A 15,821-nucleotide genomic window follows, 5' to 3' on the forward strand; every position below is an offset into this window, starting at 1 on the left:
GTAGTCATGTGTCAATGAGTTCACATGAATCGAATAGATTAAATAAACGATTGAAGTCGTTGATAGGAGTGTTAGTTACTTAAAGCCATTAAAAGCAAAGCTGCAAAGCAAGATGAAAAGAAGCCATTGTATTTGCATCTAGCAAATTAAAGTATAAAAGAGAACTTTGAAAGTAGTAAGATAGTAAAATAATCAAAATCAAAATTCAAAATTAAACCATTAAGAAAAATAAACACTAAATGAGTAACAATTTGAAACATTAAAATTTGTAAAGTATTGAATGTCAGCAAAATATGAACAATAATATATACTTTTGATTTTGTATTAATAATACAAGCGGGAAATAAATGGATTTCTATGGATGTTAAGTGAAAATAGCAAACGAGAGAGAGTGGTATCTCCCAAATTTTCTCGCATATTCTCTAATAAAGGTATGATCCAGCTCTTCCGCATTGGGTAAGGTTGCGAATGCCTTTGGAGAATGAAGCACTGATCTTTAGCGAGAAGTTGGCATTTTTACTGAATTTCTTGTCTGATTCTTGGCGATTTCTTTGGCAATGAATCTCTGACATTTATTAATAGTTAACCGAAAAGTGAATTTGTTTTGTTTGTTGCTGAAAAATTGATGCGTTATTTTCAATCGATTGAAACCAGAACTGACACAAAACTAATAATGTGGTCACAAAATGACACGCGAATTTTTATATATTAAAGCTATTGCGTTTGCATGCTTGCTAAAATACAAACCGGCAGGAAGTCAATCGCTTGATAGATTTGATTCCAAATTTGATAGGAACCTATACTTTTGATATTAAATTTGTATACCAAATTTTATCCAACCAATTTTCTTCGTTCCGTAGTTATTTTATTAATTTATATTCCGATAGCATGTTAAACAAATTTCCTCAGAATGGATATCTTTCAAAATTTGATAGAAATACATATACCAAATTTCTACCTCATAGCATTTTTGAGTTACCTTTGTCACAGACAAATAGACAGACATAACTATAAATGCCAGTTAAAATCAGGCTCCAAATATATTTGATAATTATAATGCTTTTTCTCTACTTTGTGTGCTGAAAATAAAAAAAATTAAGTTAGCTTAAATAGGGAAAGGAACAAATAATAAGAAACAAATATCTCTTACTATCTTTTTCAAAAGTCGATTGTGAGTTAACATTACGTAATTATAATGAAACAGAGAAAGTATTAGAAGCAGAAGTAAACAATGAATCATGCTAAGTTAAGAAATAAAATAGACTGAAATTTTGCGAAACCTCAGACGGTGGTTTTTCAAAATGATAGGAAAAAGATACGGACGAATACACTTGAACGTGTCGAAAAGGAACAAACACAGGATGTCAATAATGTGTATTCGTAATTCAAACAGTCATAACTTTTAATATTTATATGATAAGAATGTGTAAATGTAAAATGGTTTTTGTGGGCTTTCTTGCATACTTTCGCAAGATGGTGCATTTTATGTTTATCATGTCAAATAATAAAGAAATTCGAAGAAACATTTCGGATTGCTATTGCGTCAAAAATTTGGTGAAAATCTGGTCGCTAAACAACATGTCAAATTTTACAATTTTAGCTTTTTGCGTTTTGGAGCTATCAAATTCACAAATATATGAATATACAAACCAACGAAACTGATGGAACATTTAGAAAGCTATACAACATGAAAGGTTAGTGTATAGTATTTAACATAAATAACAACAAACTGTAGTGAATAGTTTATAAGTCAGTTAACAGCTACGCTACTCGAACAATTACTTTTGTATCGTGGTCATGTTGCTGGGCTGCGAACCACAAGGTCCCAGGTTCTATCCTCGCTCAGATCAATTCGCCACATTGGTGACCTCGACGATGAACCTTCAACCTTTGTACAGCTGTTGTAGCGCCATCTACCCGCAGCAAACCAAAATCGTCAGATTCACTTGACGCAGCAACCACTCACCCACACTTGCTCGCCATAACGCTTGGCGCTACTCAAATGGGTACAGGCGCATTAGAATCAACAGTTAAATACATCACCACTCAACAACCGTATCGTTCGTCTCACCTCCGACTCACTGGAGGGAGAGTCTGTAGTGAATAGCTTATAAGTCAGTTAACAGCTACGCTACCCGAGCAATTGCTTTTGTATCGTGGTCATGTTACTGGGCTGTGAACCACAAGGTCAAGGTTCTATCCTCGCTCATTCCAATTCGCTACAAAACGTTTTCATTAGCTGCAACAAATAAAATAGGTATGGCTTTAAACGATTAGTCATCTGAATACCTTCTGAACCTTCACCAAAGATTTCATGTTGATTCCTGTTTCTACTTGCCGATGTACGTAGCTGTTATGTTATGTACGAATTGCAATAGTGTTATTTATGCTGCTATGTTCTTTGTTGCTGTGATTTTGTCTTACATTATACCTGTTTGTTATACTAGTCACATTTGATGACCAGCTGGTTCGAAGAAGACACTGATTATCTTTATCTTCAGTTCAATCGTTTAAATATAATTTCATATATATGATACCATGCAATTGCCAGACATTAAAAATGCATTACTTTAATTATCTTACAAATGCTTCGCTCATTATATACAGGAAACTTTCTAATGGAGATCAATCCCATGACACGATGGCGCTATTAAAAATATAAATGTATGATTAATCTATTTTATAAAGTTCGTAGCATTGTAACTTTACTTTTTTATAACTCACAAATTATACTGTTATCAAACAAAATCCTCCTTCTTTAACTTCTACTGTATATGTGGAAGAAGATTATGATTAGACTGTGTGCGAAACTGTGAAAACGGTTTGAACTTCAGGACAGTAACGTAATCTATTGTTGGAAATTATAAAAAACAAATATTTCCAAGAAATTATAAAAATTTAGCAAACAATTTTTTTTTTCAATTTTCAAATGGTTTAAATTTATCTTTTTGCGATAATATTTTCGGAAGTTATTGCGGAAAAATGCCAACATTCACCTTAATTTTTAATTAATGAAAATAAAAAAAAAATAGCACCCACTCTCCAAGGTATTTTTATACTAAATTATGCATGCCTTGTTTAGACACACACACACACACACACTAGATTAGATTATTAGTAGTAAAGATATATTCGTTTGTTTTACTGAGTTCATTAGAAAAGTGCTGTACATAGGGAATCTATTTTCGTTTAACACTGTATATTATATTATAAAAATGACTTTAGAAATAAGGTCTATCTTGAATCTTAAATTTGTCCCTTGGTTGAGACGCATTTATTAAAACTTACCGCCTTACATGGAGATTAGAAGCTTCTAGTTCAGTCGTTGGTTCTAGTAGGCATATTTATATTGCGGGATAGAGTTACCTCCATTCTAATGACAGAATGTATCTCTTATGAGAAGGATTATATGGAGGTCGATGATGGGCATTAGTACTTAACCTTAATTACCATGTCTATGCTTCTGTCATGACGATCATTTAACTACTTTGGATTTTTATACAGTGAGGAAGTAACTATGATGAGTGCGTGTCTGTGGATAATGAAATTCAATTTTTATGTCAACACGAATAAGTAAATTTTTGAGGGTGATAGAATATAGCATTAAAAAGAAAGCATTACTGCTATTGCTATAACTAGCTATAACTAAGGCAAATTTAAAATAGTACATATTCTAAAAATAATATATTTGATAAATTTCCATTCATGAAAGAAATTCATTTTCATTCAATGATTATACATTAGTGTGTAGACCTCAAGGTTTTTTTTCTATATTTAATTATTTACTTTATTGATTTTCATTAGCCAGTAACGTGTAAAAAGTATTGAAGTGTAAATAAATAAGCGGAAACAATAAATAATAAATGAATATCTTAAAATCATAATTCGTTTTGCCTTTTCTTTGTTACTAGAAATAAATTTCTAATTATAGTTCTTTTTAATCCGCCTATTTGCTTACCACACTCTGAAGTATCAAAAAATACTATTTCAAAATTAAATGTCATCCTCGTCATCTGACAGCGGTTCAAACTTACAAGGTCCATCCCAAAATAGCACTAGTATTGCTTTAAAACGGGACGTTAATATAACTAAACTAAACTAAACCTATATGAAAATGTGATTCAATCTCTAGCATCATGATCTTAAGCAACTGACATCTGAGATGTTTTTGTTTGAACGTACCAGTAAATCATTATTAATTATCTTTTACGAAGAAAGGCTTTTTATTTATCATTCCCAAGAATTCAATCATCCGAGTAATGACTGCAATTATACTGAGAAAAGATAAGACTAATTTTTAAGAGCCAAAACAGACTTTCTTTGCGTGGTTCGGGTCGATTAAGTACGATAATAATTAAAGGTCGTTAGAGTCGTAAATGATATTCCTTAGAATAAATTCTTGGTCTACATACGATTTTTCGACTTTGCACTTTACATTTTCGCTAATATGATGTAATTTTGATGAGTTGGAAAGTTATAGAATGTGCTTAGGTTTTTATTTCTTTCTTTCTTGAATTCAGAATAATTGCATCCCTGTCTTTTTTAAATATTAGAATTGCTATTTGATGCCTTTAATATTTATGTACATCTCCAGTCGATCTTTCTATTTTATAGTTTGTTGAATATATAAAGGATAAAAAAAAAAGGTTCAAAGTGATTATCTATATAATGGATATCGTTCATTTGAGTGAAAATGTGTCCGAACGTGAAGTTTTCTTTTTTCTTTTTTTTAGCTTGATGATGCATCTACACTGTACAATTTATAAATAGAATTATGTGGCATGTGTTATGCAAAAATTTTCAAAACGCTGTAGAGCATATACTGTCAAAGCTAGATCTAACAAATTTGGCATTTAGTTATTCCTTGAGTTGCGTTCAATGAGAAAGAGATTTTCTTAATTCTATTTTGGGTTAAAAGTTTTTCATAATAGTAACATTTTAATCAGTAATTTCTATGGATGATATTTCATGAAATTGTTTTTATGCAATAACACTGTATTAAATAAATCATTATATAAATAAAAATAAGCTTTAAGATAATTAAAAATATTTTAGTAATTTTAAAAATTACTTTATTAATTTAAAAATATTACACACACACACACACACACACACACACACACACACACACACATACACACACACACACACACACACACACACACACACACACACACACACACACACACACACACACACACACACACACACACACACACACACACACACAATATGTTTCCGAATTCGACCGACAAATTCAAAGGGGCGATAGGAGGAATCAAGAGGATAAAGAATCACCATACAACATGAGGTCCCAAACGACGTTCAGTAGGGGAAAAATCGCAAAAGTATAGGGAGTCGGAAAACTGTTGGAAACGGCAAAAAATTAATAAAAAAATAACAAATAATGTTTTAACTATGAAGTTTTTTCAAGTAAAAGCACATTCTTAAAAGTTGGTTTTTTCATGTTAGTAACATGCGGATTTGATGATCTAGGGAGTCGTAAATTATTGGAAACGAAAAAGTAGTTTTGAACCCATATTTGCAAAAATATTAAAACTTGAAGAAAAATAAAATATTGAAAGTGTAAGAAATTTTATATTCAATAATTTGATATAAGCGTGTAGTGTAAGAACTGGGAAGTTGTAAGATATTCAAGAAAAACAAAAATGAAACCAGGCATTCAGTAGATGAAAAATTAACGGAAAACATCAGGTCGCAGGTAGCGTTTTTCAATGAAAATCGCAAATCCGCTGGAGTTCGCACGCTGGATGCTTGATGCTGCACAGAAGATGCACACTTTTCTGCTAGAGTTTTATTCTCAGATGAAGCCTTCACGAGAGAAGGTGTCTTCAACACGCACAAAGCGAATATTTGATCATTCGAAAATTCTCACATCACTGTCTCGTCGAACGTACAACAGAAGATTGATATCTGGGCAGAGTCATCTATGGTATCTTCTGCCCGAAAGCCTCAGCTGCACAAAGTACCTTGTTTTTTTTGCAGTACGTTCCTCCGGATTTACTGCAGTGAACAGCGACAATTGCAAGCCAGAACATCTGGTTAATGCATGATGAAGCACCAGCACATTTTAGTTGCATTCGTGAAATCTCACTTGTTTGCGATTGATCAAATGAACGAAAATCCCTTCTGCAATGCTCATTAAAAAATACTTGCTCTCTGCTTTTATTTTTCTCGAACGCATGAAAAATTTATATACGGGAAGATTTCTTCTCGATTACCTTGTTCCTAATCCTCTCTTTCATAGTGCCGTTCTCTTCGCCAGACTCATTGTCTTTTCGACGTCTGTTTTTGCTATTTTCACTGAATAAACATTACCTGTCACCATATGGTTTTTTGGTAATTTTTCATCAGCTTAATGCCTATTTTCCGTGTTCTGAATTTATCTTCCGGATTTGACAACACTCTCTGAGGACATCGGTACTGATGTCACAGCGATGTTTTTCTGGTTCCTATTTTAGTTTTTCTTGAATATCTTTATAACTCCCCAGTTTTCAAACTACACACTTATATCAAATTATTAAATATAAAATTAATTACATGTTCAAGCTTTTTTTTTCTTCAAGTTTTAATATTTTTGCAAATATGTATTCTAAACCACTTTTTTGTTTTCAGTAATTTAAGACCCCTTAGATCATCAAATCCGCATGTTATCAACATGAAAACAAACTTTTCAGAATGTGCTTTCACTTAAAAAAATTCGTAGTTGAGACACCATTTGTTATTTTTTTATTAATTTTTTTCAGTTTCCAACAGTTTTTCGACTCTCTACATTTTTGCGATTTTCACCTACTAAACGTCGTTTGGGACCCCATGTTGTATGGTGATTCTTTATCCTCTTGATGCCTACTAACACCCCTCTGAATTTGTCGATCGAATTCGGCAACACCCTGTATATATATATATATATATATATATATATATCTTTTTATTGTTTTCATTATTAGATTTCTAATTAAGCATGTTACAAAGATATTAAATTTATGTATAATGGGACGTTTATCACTGCTACTTAATTAAGTGCACATTTTAATAGAATGAAACAAGAATCAAGGAATAAAGCTGAGAACAATAAAATGTAAAATGAAAACAAAAATATTATAATACTACTCTGTTTCGAGTTTGAAATCCTTTTCAAATTTTTGTTTTATTTTGCTTGGGAGACCTCTAAAAAAATTCAATACTATAACAATCAAGCTAGTAGTGTCAACCTTGCGCAGTGTAACGATTATCTGTTTATCCTACAGTGGTTAAATTTCAGTAGACGAATCTCAAGGATTTCTATAAAATTCCAGGTTTTGTAATCTTCTTCCAGTTTATGTTTCATCTATATGATTTTCATTATAATTAATTACTAAACTTCAAAAATTCCAAATTTCCATAAAGTTTTTCCATACGTATGGCACATCTATATAATTTTCAATATAATTAAATATTACCTGGTATACTGATGGAAATAAATGCATTTGTTTCTCTTGACATGAGAATTTATTTACCAAGGTGATTACTGTGATCAAAATGTATTGATACAACATAATAAAAATTGTTTGGAAATTTTTAATGAAGATTTTTTTAACTTATATAAACATGTGATAAGCTCAGTAATTGATTTCATTATATTATTTGCTAACAAATTTCTTTTTGATTAGATGAGAATTTTTAGTTTGTTGATATTTTTTTTGAAATGGCTCATGCAATTGAGGAAAGAGTTTGTATTAAAATATGTTTATGTATGGCGCAAAAAAGCCTTTGAAGATAACTATTTATCAAAAACAAGAGTATTCCCGGAATTAATGAATGCGCACTTTTTACTTTTTTTCGTATACATAGTACGGAGAAAGTATTTTAATCGTCGAAAAATTCGAACAAGAGACATCAACTAATTTCATCGTTTTAGACCTCCCTGAGATAAAAAAAAATAACATTATTGGATAATATTTGTCTCTCTGTCTGCGATAAAGATAATTCAATAACACATATATCTAGACAGATAAAATGTGGTATACGTACTTTATACCAAATGTGTAGACTTCTATCAAATTTTGAGCAAAATCTGTTCATAGGAAGTCCGGCTGTTCGAATATAAATTAACACGATAACTACACAATGAAGAGAACTAGATAGACAAGATTCGGTACACAGATTAAGCATCTTTAGCGTAGACATCTTTCAGATTTTGAGCCAAATCCAACAACGGGTGGATTGTCTGTTGGTCTGTACTTTCAAAGACATGTAAATATGATAATTCAAAGGCGAAGTAACTTAATTGTATGAAATTTGGAATGGAATTTTGAGACTACAAGTGTAGTTCTGCGTCATGTATTTGTTTCAATCGGTTGAGAAAAACGTGTCTAAAGCACAAATTCGATTTTTAGATACCATTAATAGCATGCCAGGGAATAATTGCTAAAAAATTCACCAAGGATCTCACGATTGATTAATAAAACTGGCAAGTTTACGCCTAAAGTTAATATTTCTTAGCGACTGTAATCCAATGATATGCAATACATTCTCTGAGATATCGCCTTTATTGAGAGTAAGCGAAAAAGTTTTCTTAAGACCGCTCCCACTGGTTTGGTTTTTATATTAACGACTTGTTTAGAAGCAGTATAAGGGCTATTATGGGATGGCCCTCGTAATTTTGAATTGCAATGATATGACGGGGACGACATTCGAGCTGACAAGTTCCTCTGCTTGCCTCCGCACCGCATGAATAGGAGAATCTTTGAACCACGACATGAGGTTTACACAACAGGCTCAAATTGCACCAAACTCAAATACACAAAATTTTTTTAATTGGAATCTAGGTTCGCACCAGAGACCCTCCGATCCCGAAGCCCATCATGCTTTCGTCAATGAAAGGGTAACAGGCAGCAAGGGTAAAGGTAAAGCTGAGTTCCTACGATCTGTGACCTTACAGACAAGGCACAATCCCTCCTCCCCGACCCTCTCTTGTGGTTTTCTGGGGTGCTTTGATGTTTGTCCAGTTGGCCGAAAAATTGTCGATAACTGGACAAACATCAAAGTCGGTAAACGGCAAACACCAAAGCACTTCAAATTGTCGGTAACTGGACAAACATAAAAGCACTCCAGAAAACCACAAGAAAGGGAAAACAGCGGAAAGCGTGTCTCGTCTGTTAAGCCGTAGGAACATGGCTTAAGGGTAGCAAGGTAATAGGCTATTGAGTATAATATAATCTGTTCACCTCTAGATCTTATCGACAGTTTAATAAATACAAGTGGCGCCCACGGCATGACATTATGTTTTCGCCCTTGCATGACATTTTAATTCCTTCCTTCGGAAAATGATATTAATGCAATAAAGTTTTGTTACAATGGCGTCCCATAGAAGACAAATGCCAGTGGCTACACCACTGGTTACGGTAAACCATTGATTTTTTTATACTCATCAATATATCGATCAAAGAATTTGAACAAATTGTATTTTAACAGCCATAAAGAGTATTAAATAATTTCTTTTTGATGATAGCTCAGCAGAAAAATACAAATGCATTTCAATTTGCACTTCATTGCTCGCAACAGCACGGGCTGCGTACTCACGGTATGACAGTTAGGCAAGAATGTGGCGCCCTCTGTTTTTTGCATTCTTCAACTTAAATGTTTGCACTAACTATACAACAGAACCTATATCGAATACGATTACAGTTGTGGCAAATTAACTCACTGGTTTTGCAACTCGATTATATGTCCTCTCACAGTACCCCTATCCGCATTGATAGATATGGCATCATTTGACTTTCTCTTATTTCCACGGTTGAAATTACGTTTCCGTGGCCATTGTTTTGAGTTTATAAAGTGATAAAAGAAACTTCACTGTGAATTATTGTCGGATATTAAGGAAAGACTTAAAAGAATGATTTGAAGATCAGAAAAATATTGGTAGAAATCCAATTGCAGAAAATTATCTTGATGAAGATGAATTAATATTGATAAATAAATTGATACTTTTTGTTCTGCGATAAAATTTTGGATAATTTTTGAACACAGTAATACGTTTAAGTGACTTTTATTCTTATGTTGATATAATTATCGTTTTAAATATAAAAAAAAATATGCCCTTTAGAGCACGTTTCAGAAGTCTTATTGAAATGATAGGACTAAGAGCAAATGATTATTTAAATAAAAAATATTTAATTTTTCATGTTTTAAAAATGAACTAAAACGGTGTATAATGATTTCCCCTAGTCTCAAAGAGATTTAGAAATTAATAAGTAGAAATGTGTTGATTGGAATTATTGGGAATTATTTTCGACTTTTTAATTCGTTTTAAAAATGCTTTCTATTAATATTTAATTAACTAATTGCTTTCTGCTTTTTAGTCTTGTGTGTGCGAAATTTTGTAATCGTTTTTAAATTAATTTCCCAATGATTCAATAACTTGATATGGTGTCAACTGCTGTTAATGAAAATGTGAAATTAAAATGTTTATGTTGTAGTTAAAATTTGTTACGGACAGACACATAAATAGACTGACGAAAAAGGGAGTTAATATTGCATATTCAACCAATTCTGATCTATATTTAAAGTTTTATGTCTCTAAGGAAATTAATTAAAATCGATTACAAAATGTGTACCGAACTGGCAGAAAGACAAAGCAGAAGCGAGTTAATACAATTATATTAATATCAATAAAATAGAAAGCTTTAAAAATCTCCACCCGCTGAATGTAACTTTATTTCCAAAAGTTAAAATAAACAATGACATTTATTGCGAATTGAGATTCGAATTCGAATTCGATTACACTAATGGCGAATTTTAAATTTCAAGAAATTTGAAGTTGCAAAGTATTGTTAGGATTAATACTAACAAAGTATGTAGTTGTTTTCAATTATTGTTACTAAACATTTTCAGTTATTTTCAAATAGTAATGCAAATGTGTATAAATATGCAAACTGTGTATAAATAAATATGCAAATGTGTTTCAAATAGTAATGCAGATTATTAGTCCAAACCATCCTAGTATGCAAACGTCCTTGATTTTATTTGTTTGTCTTTAGGTTATTTAAAAAAAATTCCGTTATCACAGAAAAGATAATGCACACACACACACACACACACACACACACACACACACACACACACACACACACACACACACAACGAATTTAACCCTTAACTGGAGACATGAATTTCCTTACACGGCCGTCCAGACACATGAAGTCAAAATAACTCCATTGTTCTTTTTTTTTTTTTTTGGTCTTTTGTAAACAGTATTCGAATTTATTTTGGCAACACAATACATTCTTGAAATCCTGTAGTTACCAAAACTATTAATATTAAAAATATTTAATGTGAAAATATTAAATAATGGAAAGTTGTTATAAGAAAAACGTAAACATTCTTTTAATGAATATTTACTTCCTTTAGATATTGCGGAATTACACTAGTGTTAATAACTGTTAGAATTTAACAAACAAAAAAATTAGTACAATATTTTAAAATATTATTTTAAGAATATTTCTTTATTCTTTTTGCATTATTCAAATTAAAAGCAATTTCAGAGACATGGAGTCAATGACTCCATAATTAACAACAAAAAACCTTTGAAAAAGATTAACACGGTTATACGCATGTATTTATAGACTTTTGCCAAGATGTTGCTGAAAGAACAACTTGATGATTGTATTCAAGGACAAGATGCCACATGATGATCAGAGCTAATGAACAAAGCAGAGTCATTTTGACTCCCGTCTCCAGTTACGGGTTAATACCATCGTATTACTATAACGTACATCACAGATTATTTTGAAAAATTTATCGAAATAAGAGAAAAAGTTGTAGTGGTAAAATGAGTACTTGAGTAAAATGCTTAGTGTCACTGCTAAATTTTAAAGTGATGCAAAATTGATTTTTGGTCAATAAAATGATTTGAAGGTTTTGAACAAAATCCTTTAATATTTCTATCTATTTCCAATTAATTTTCTAATTAAGTCCAATTTTGAAGAGTCTTTTCGCAGCAAGCAGCTAATATCCAGCAAATAACTGCACCTCTGTATTTAATGGTTTACTGTTGCAAAAAAGGCAAATTGCAAAAGGAGCGCCAGAGACCACGAAAAGGATATTTTTAATTATTTTTATCTTATTTTGTAATTATTTAGAGTTTCTAATACTTTAATACTAGTCGTCACAGGTGACCAGCTGGTTCGCCGGGAATATTGGTTATATTTGATTTCAGATAAATGGTTTTTTATTACTTCAAGTTCATGATTCCGTCAAATTTTCATCCTATGCATGAACTTTTCTTATGGAGATAATTCCATAACATCCTAACGCTATTGAAAAGCATAAATACCCAGTCCATCTACTTTTTAAATTTCCCGATATAATAATTTCACTTTTTTTATTTGTCGAGTAAACTTTACGGATATTTAACAGAATCCATCGGTTTTTTTTTTTTGGCTTTTAACAGTGGAAGAAAATTATGTGATAAAGTATTTCGTGAAATAATGAAGATGGTTTGAATCGCAGGGAAACAATGTTATCTATTGTTGGAAATTGGGCAATTTTTTAAATTGCCAAAACTTAGTAAAAATTCTCATGGTTATTAAATTGGTATCACTTAAAAGCACACATAATTCAATTCAGCTTTATTTAAAAATTTTGAAATATTTTAAAATTAATTTTTATGCAGTAATATTTTTGAAGGTTATCGGAGAACAATGCTAAAACTCCACTTAATTTTTATTTAATTAAAATTTTAATTAAAATTTCTAAAAAATTTCATTGAGTTGCACATTATTATTCTCCAAAGTATACATGTGCGAAATTTGAAAACTGTAACTCAAACAATCTGGTTTGTAGAGTGCCAAACCATACACGCACATTAAATATTCTGAAGAATATTTATTTTATTATTCAGTTCTACATTAAAATTTATTCATTTAAAATTCTATTCTAGAAAGGATTTATTCTACTTTATTAAATCAAAATATTACGCAATAGATTTTTTCAAAGTTAGAACCAATTATAATTTTTTTCTTATGAAGAATATTAAGATACTTTCGGTATTATTTGTATTTAATGTATTTAATATGTAAATACAAAAGTGTTGAAACCAAAGTGTTTGAATTAGCGTCAAAGATAAATCAACTAATTAATTATAAAATTAAATTTATATGACAGTTATTATTTGTCAAAACGTAATTATAATCATCATCTATTTCAGAATTATGCAATTTTATTACATAATTACTGACAAGTTAAAATGTACAAGTTATGTATGTGATGTTGTTTCCAACGCCAGCAGCTACCGAAAAGCTTATGAAATCTTTAGAGCTTTGAAAAAGATTTTTCATTTTCAAATAGGGTACGATGCGTCAAGTAATTTACAAACAAGCTATCATGCTAATAAAGGAAGAGTCATACCTACCGCTGACTGTCTAGAATTTCTTCAAGCTTCCATTCAAATACAGTTTAAACTCAATCAAATGTACCCACACTGTTTGTATCTTTATATCAAGCAAGGCGAAAAAAAAGCATATTCATGGCGTAAAGGAAATTGCTATTTCCTCTTCCTGTTTCAGTTCGCGGAAAACAGGATTTGCATTTTTTTTTTATCTTATCTGATCTGACAGTTGCTGATTCATTTTTAAGTCTGACAAGTTTCTGAATTGTTCTAGATAATATAAATTGACATTTTCAAACCTAAAAGAAAAATAAAATCGTTGCTATTTGTTGAACTTTCCGTTATTTTCGTAACAGTTACATATTGCAAATTTTTACAGATAATAAAAATGAATGCATGCTTTCTTAATTTATTGGCGCTCTGCAAGTCAGGTTATTTAATACAAATCTAGTAAACAAGCGATTTTTTAAAATTTTATTTGCTTAGTAAAGTTTTTAATTAACCAGTAGAAATTTGATTGTTTTTTCCATTATCACTATCGAAAATATACTACAAAAATTATGCTTATGAGATCTAAATAGACAAAAATATTATCTTTCTAATGATATGAATTTCTTGCTGCTTAATTTCGCTTTTATTTCTTTTCAACTAAAAAATAACCTAGGTGTGCCTTTGGTGTCCAGTTGTTGGTTGTTAAATGATTCATATACAATGCACATATTTTTTTTGAAAAAATTCATATTATTATTTGATAGGAATAAAAAACATGAATTCAAATGAAATCAGTTGACCGCAAATTAAAAAGTGTATTTATTAAGTTATAAAAGCGCAAGTGAAACTTCTACTGCAATGTTAGTAATTATAAATTTCTACTGCTATGTTAGTAATCTTCCATCATTGGCAATTGAATGATTTGATGGAACAGATTCCAGAGTTTTAATTCCATCATTAACATTAAGAACCTTATATCAAATCAATTTTATATCAGATTAAGCTAAAAAATTATTAAATTTAACGGAAAAATTGTACCGAAATGAAATGGATGTCATTAAAAGGATAATTTTTTGAGAGTCTTAAGATAAGACATTTTTGGAAAATAATTGTTTTGGAAGATCTGAACATCAGTTTCCATAACATCGATAACCCATTTGGCGATGTTTAAATCTATTTTTGTGCTAGATTAAACTTTGACTTTGATTTCTTTTACATCTTCTTCTCTTTATCTGAACAAAGGTTTTGGAGATAAGGCAAATACTCTCTAGAATATTTCTACTAATATTTTCCACTTTCGTGAATTACCTGAGCTAAACGTTAAATTCGATGCAGCTGCAAAATCATTCAATGAAGCAGTCTGAAATTCGTATCATGGTTTGTTCACATTTCACTGTTGCCATTTGACAGCAAGTAATAACAGTGATTTCTGTGCCACTTACGTTAGCATTATAGATATTATAGACATATTTTTCGATATATTTCATTTTAGAAATGCACTTTCAATGTGTTTTCATTGCTACTGTTAACGCCGTCTTTTGGCTTCTTATCTATCGCTAATGATCAAGACATGATATTATTTTTCTTTGTAGAGTTGCTTTCAGTATAAAGCATGCTTTTGATATAATTGTTGATTTTTATTGTGCTTACAATTAAGGTTTAACTTCATAATCAAGAGATGATGAAACGTTTTAAAATTGTACCCATTTTTAAACACTGTTGCTCTTTCCCGTGGTATTATTGAATGTGTAAGGGTATTGCTAGAAATGCACACTGAACGTAGCTACAATAGGCTTTTAAAATAATATGAATTACATCCCGATAAAATTTTGTTTAAAAATATCTTGTTGAGGAAATAATTAAAACCAAGATATATAAAATACTTAATTAATTTTTTTTTTGCAATCATTCATCTCTATGGATTAAATTTTCGCCGAAGTCAGTTATTTAAAAATAGCTAAAATGACTTTACAAAAACGCATTAAAATTATTGAGCTGCTCAAACAGGGTAGATAAGTTATTTTGTCAAAATACAATCATAAGCATGTTCATTTTTGTGATGATTCATTTGAATGTGATGATACTTATAGGCGGGTACAACATCTTACAAATTATGCAAAAAAAAAAAAAAAAAATGAAGAAAAGAAATTAAAATTAAAAATAATTGTTATAAGACAGAGACATTTTTTATAAATAACGTGATATAAAAATACTCGATAGTGCACAAAATTAAACTTCTTATGGTTTTAAGCCAAACTAAGATAACACAGAGATTCAGAGAGGTTCGTCGTGGAGATTCATCAGATTTTTGAATTTGAATTTTTTGGAAATTACAGTACTTTCTTTATACTTCTTATACTAAAAATTAAAAATAATTGAAATTTATTATGTAACAGATAGTAGATTGAAATTAATTAATATACGCTGCATGCTATTACCAAGT

At 30.6% G+C, this 15,821-nt stretch overlaps 1 protein-coding gene across 2 annotated transcripts in view; it reads right to left on the minus strand.

Moving 5' to 3' along the window:
- LOC129988116 (U24-ctenitoxin-Pn1a-like) overlaps positions 1-13,500 on the minus strand; it is a 31,019-nt gene extending 17,519 nt beyond the window's left edge. Inside the window, exon 1 of one of the 2 annotated variants that reach the window (XM_056096249.1) lies at positions 13,412-13,500. The gene's annotated coding sequence lies outside the window, so the exon portion shown is untranslated. Of the gene's footprint in view, positions 1-13,407 lie in introns of both variants that reach the window. The other variant, XM_056096250.1, reaches the window with a different exon arrangement.
- Positions 13,501-15,821: the final 2,321 nt, after the last annotated feature.

This window comes from Argiope bruennichi, chromosome 10, assembly GCF_947563725.1.
Source record: "Argiope bruennichi chromosome 10, qqArgBrue1.1, whole genome shotgun sequence".
NCBI lineage: Eukaryota > Metazoa > Arthropoda > Arachnida > Araneae > Araneidae > Argiope > Argiope bruennichi.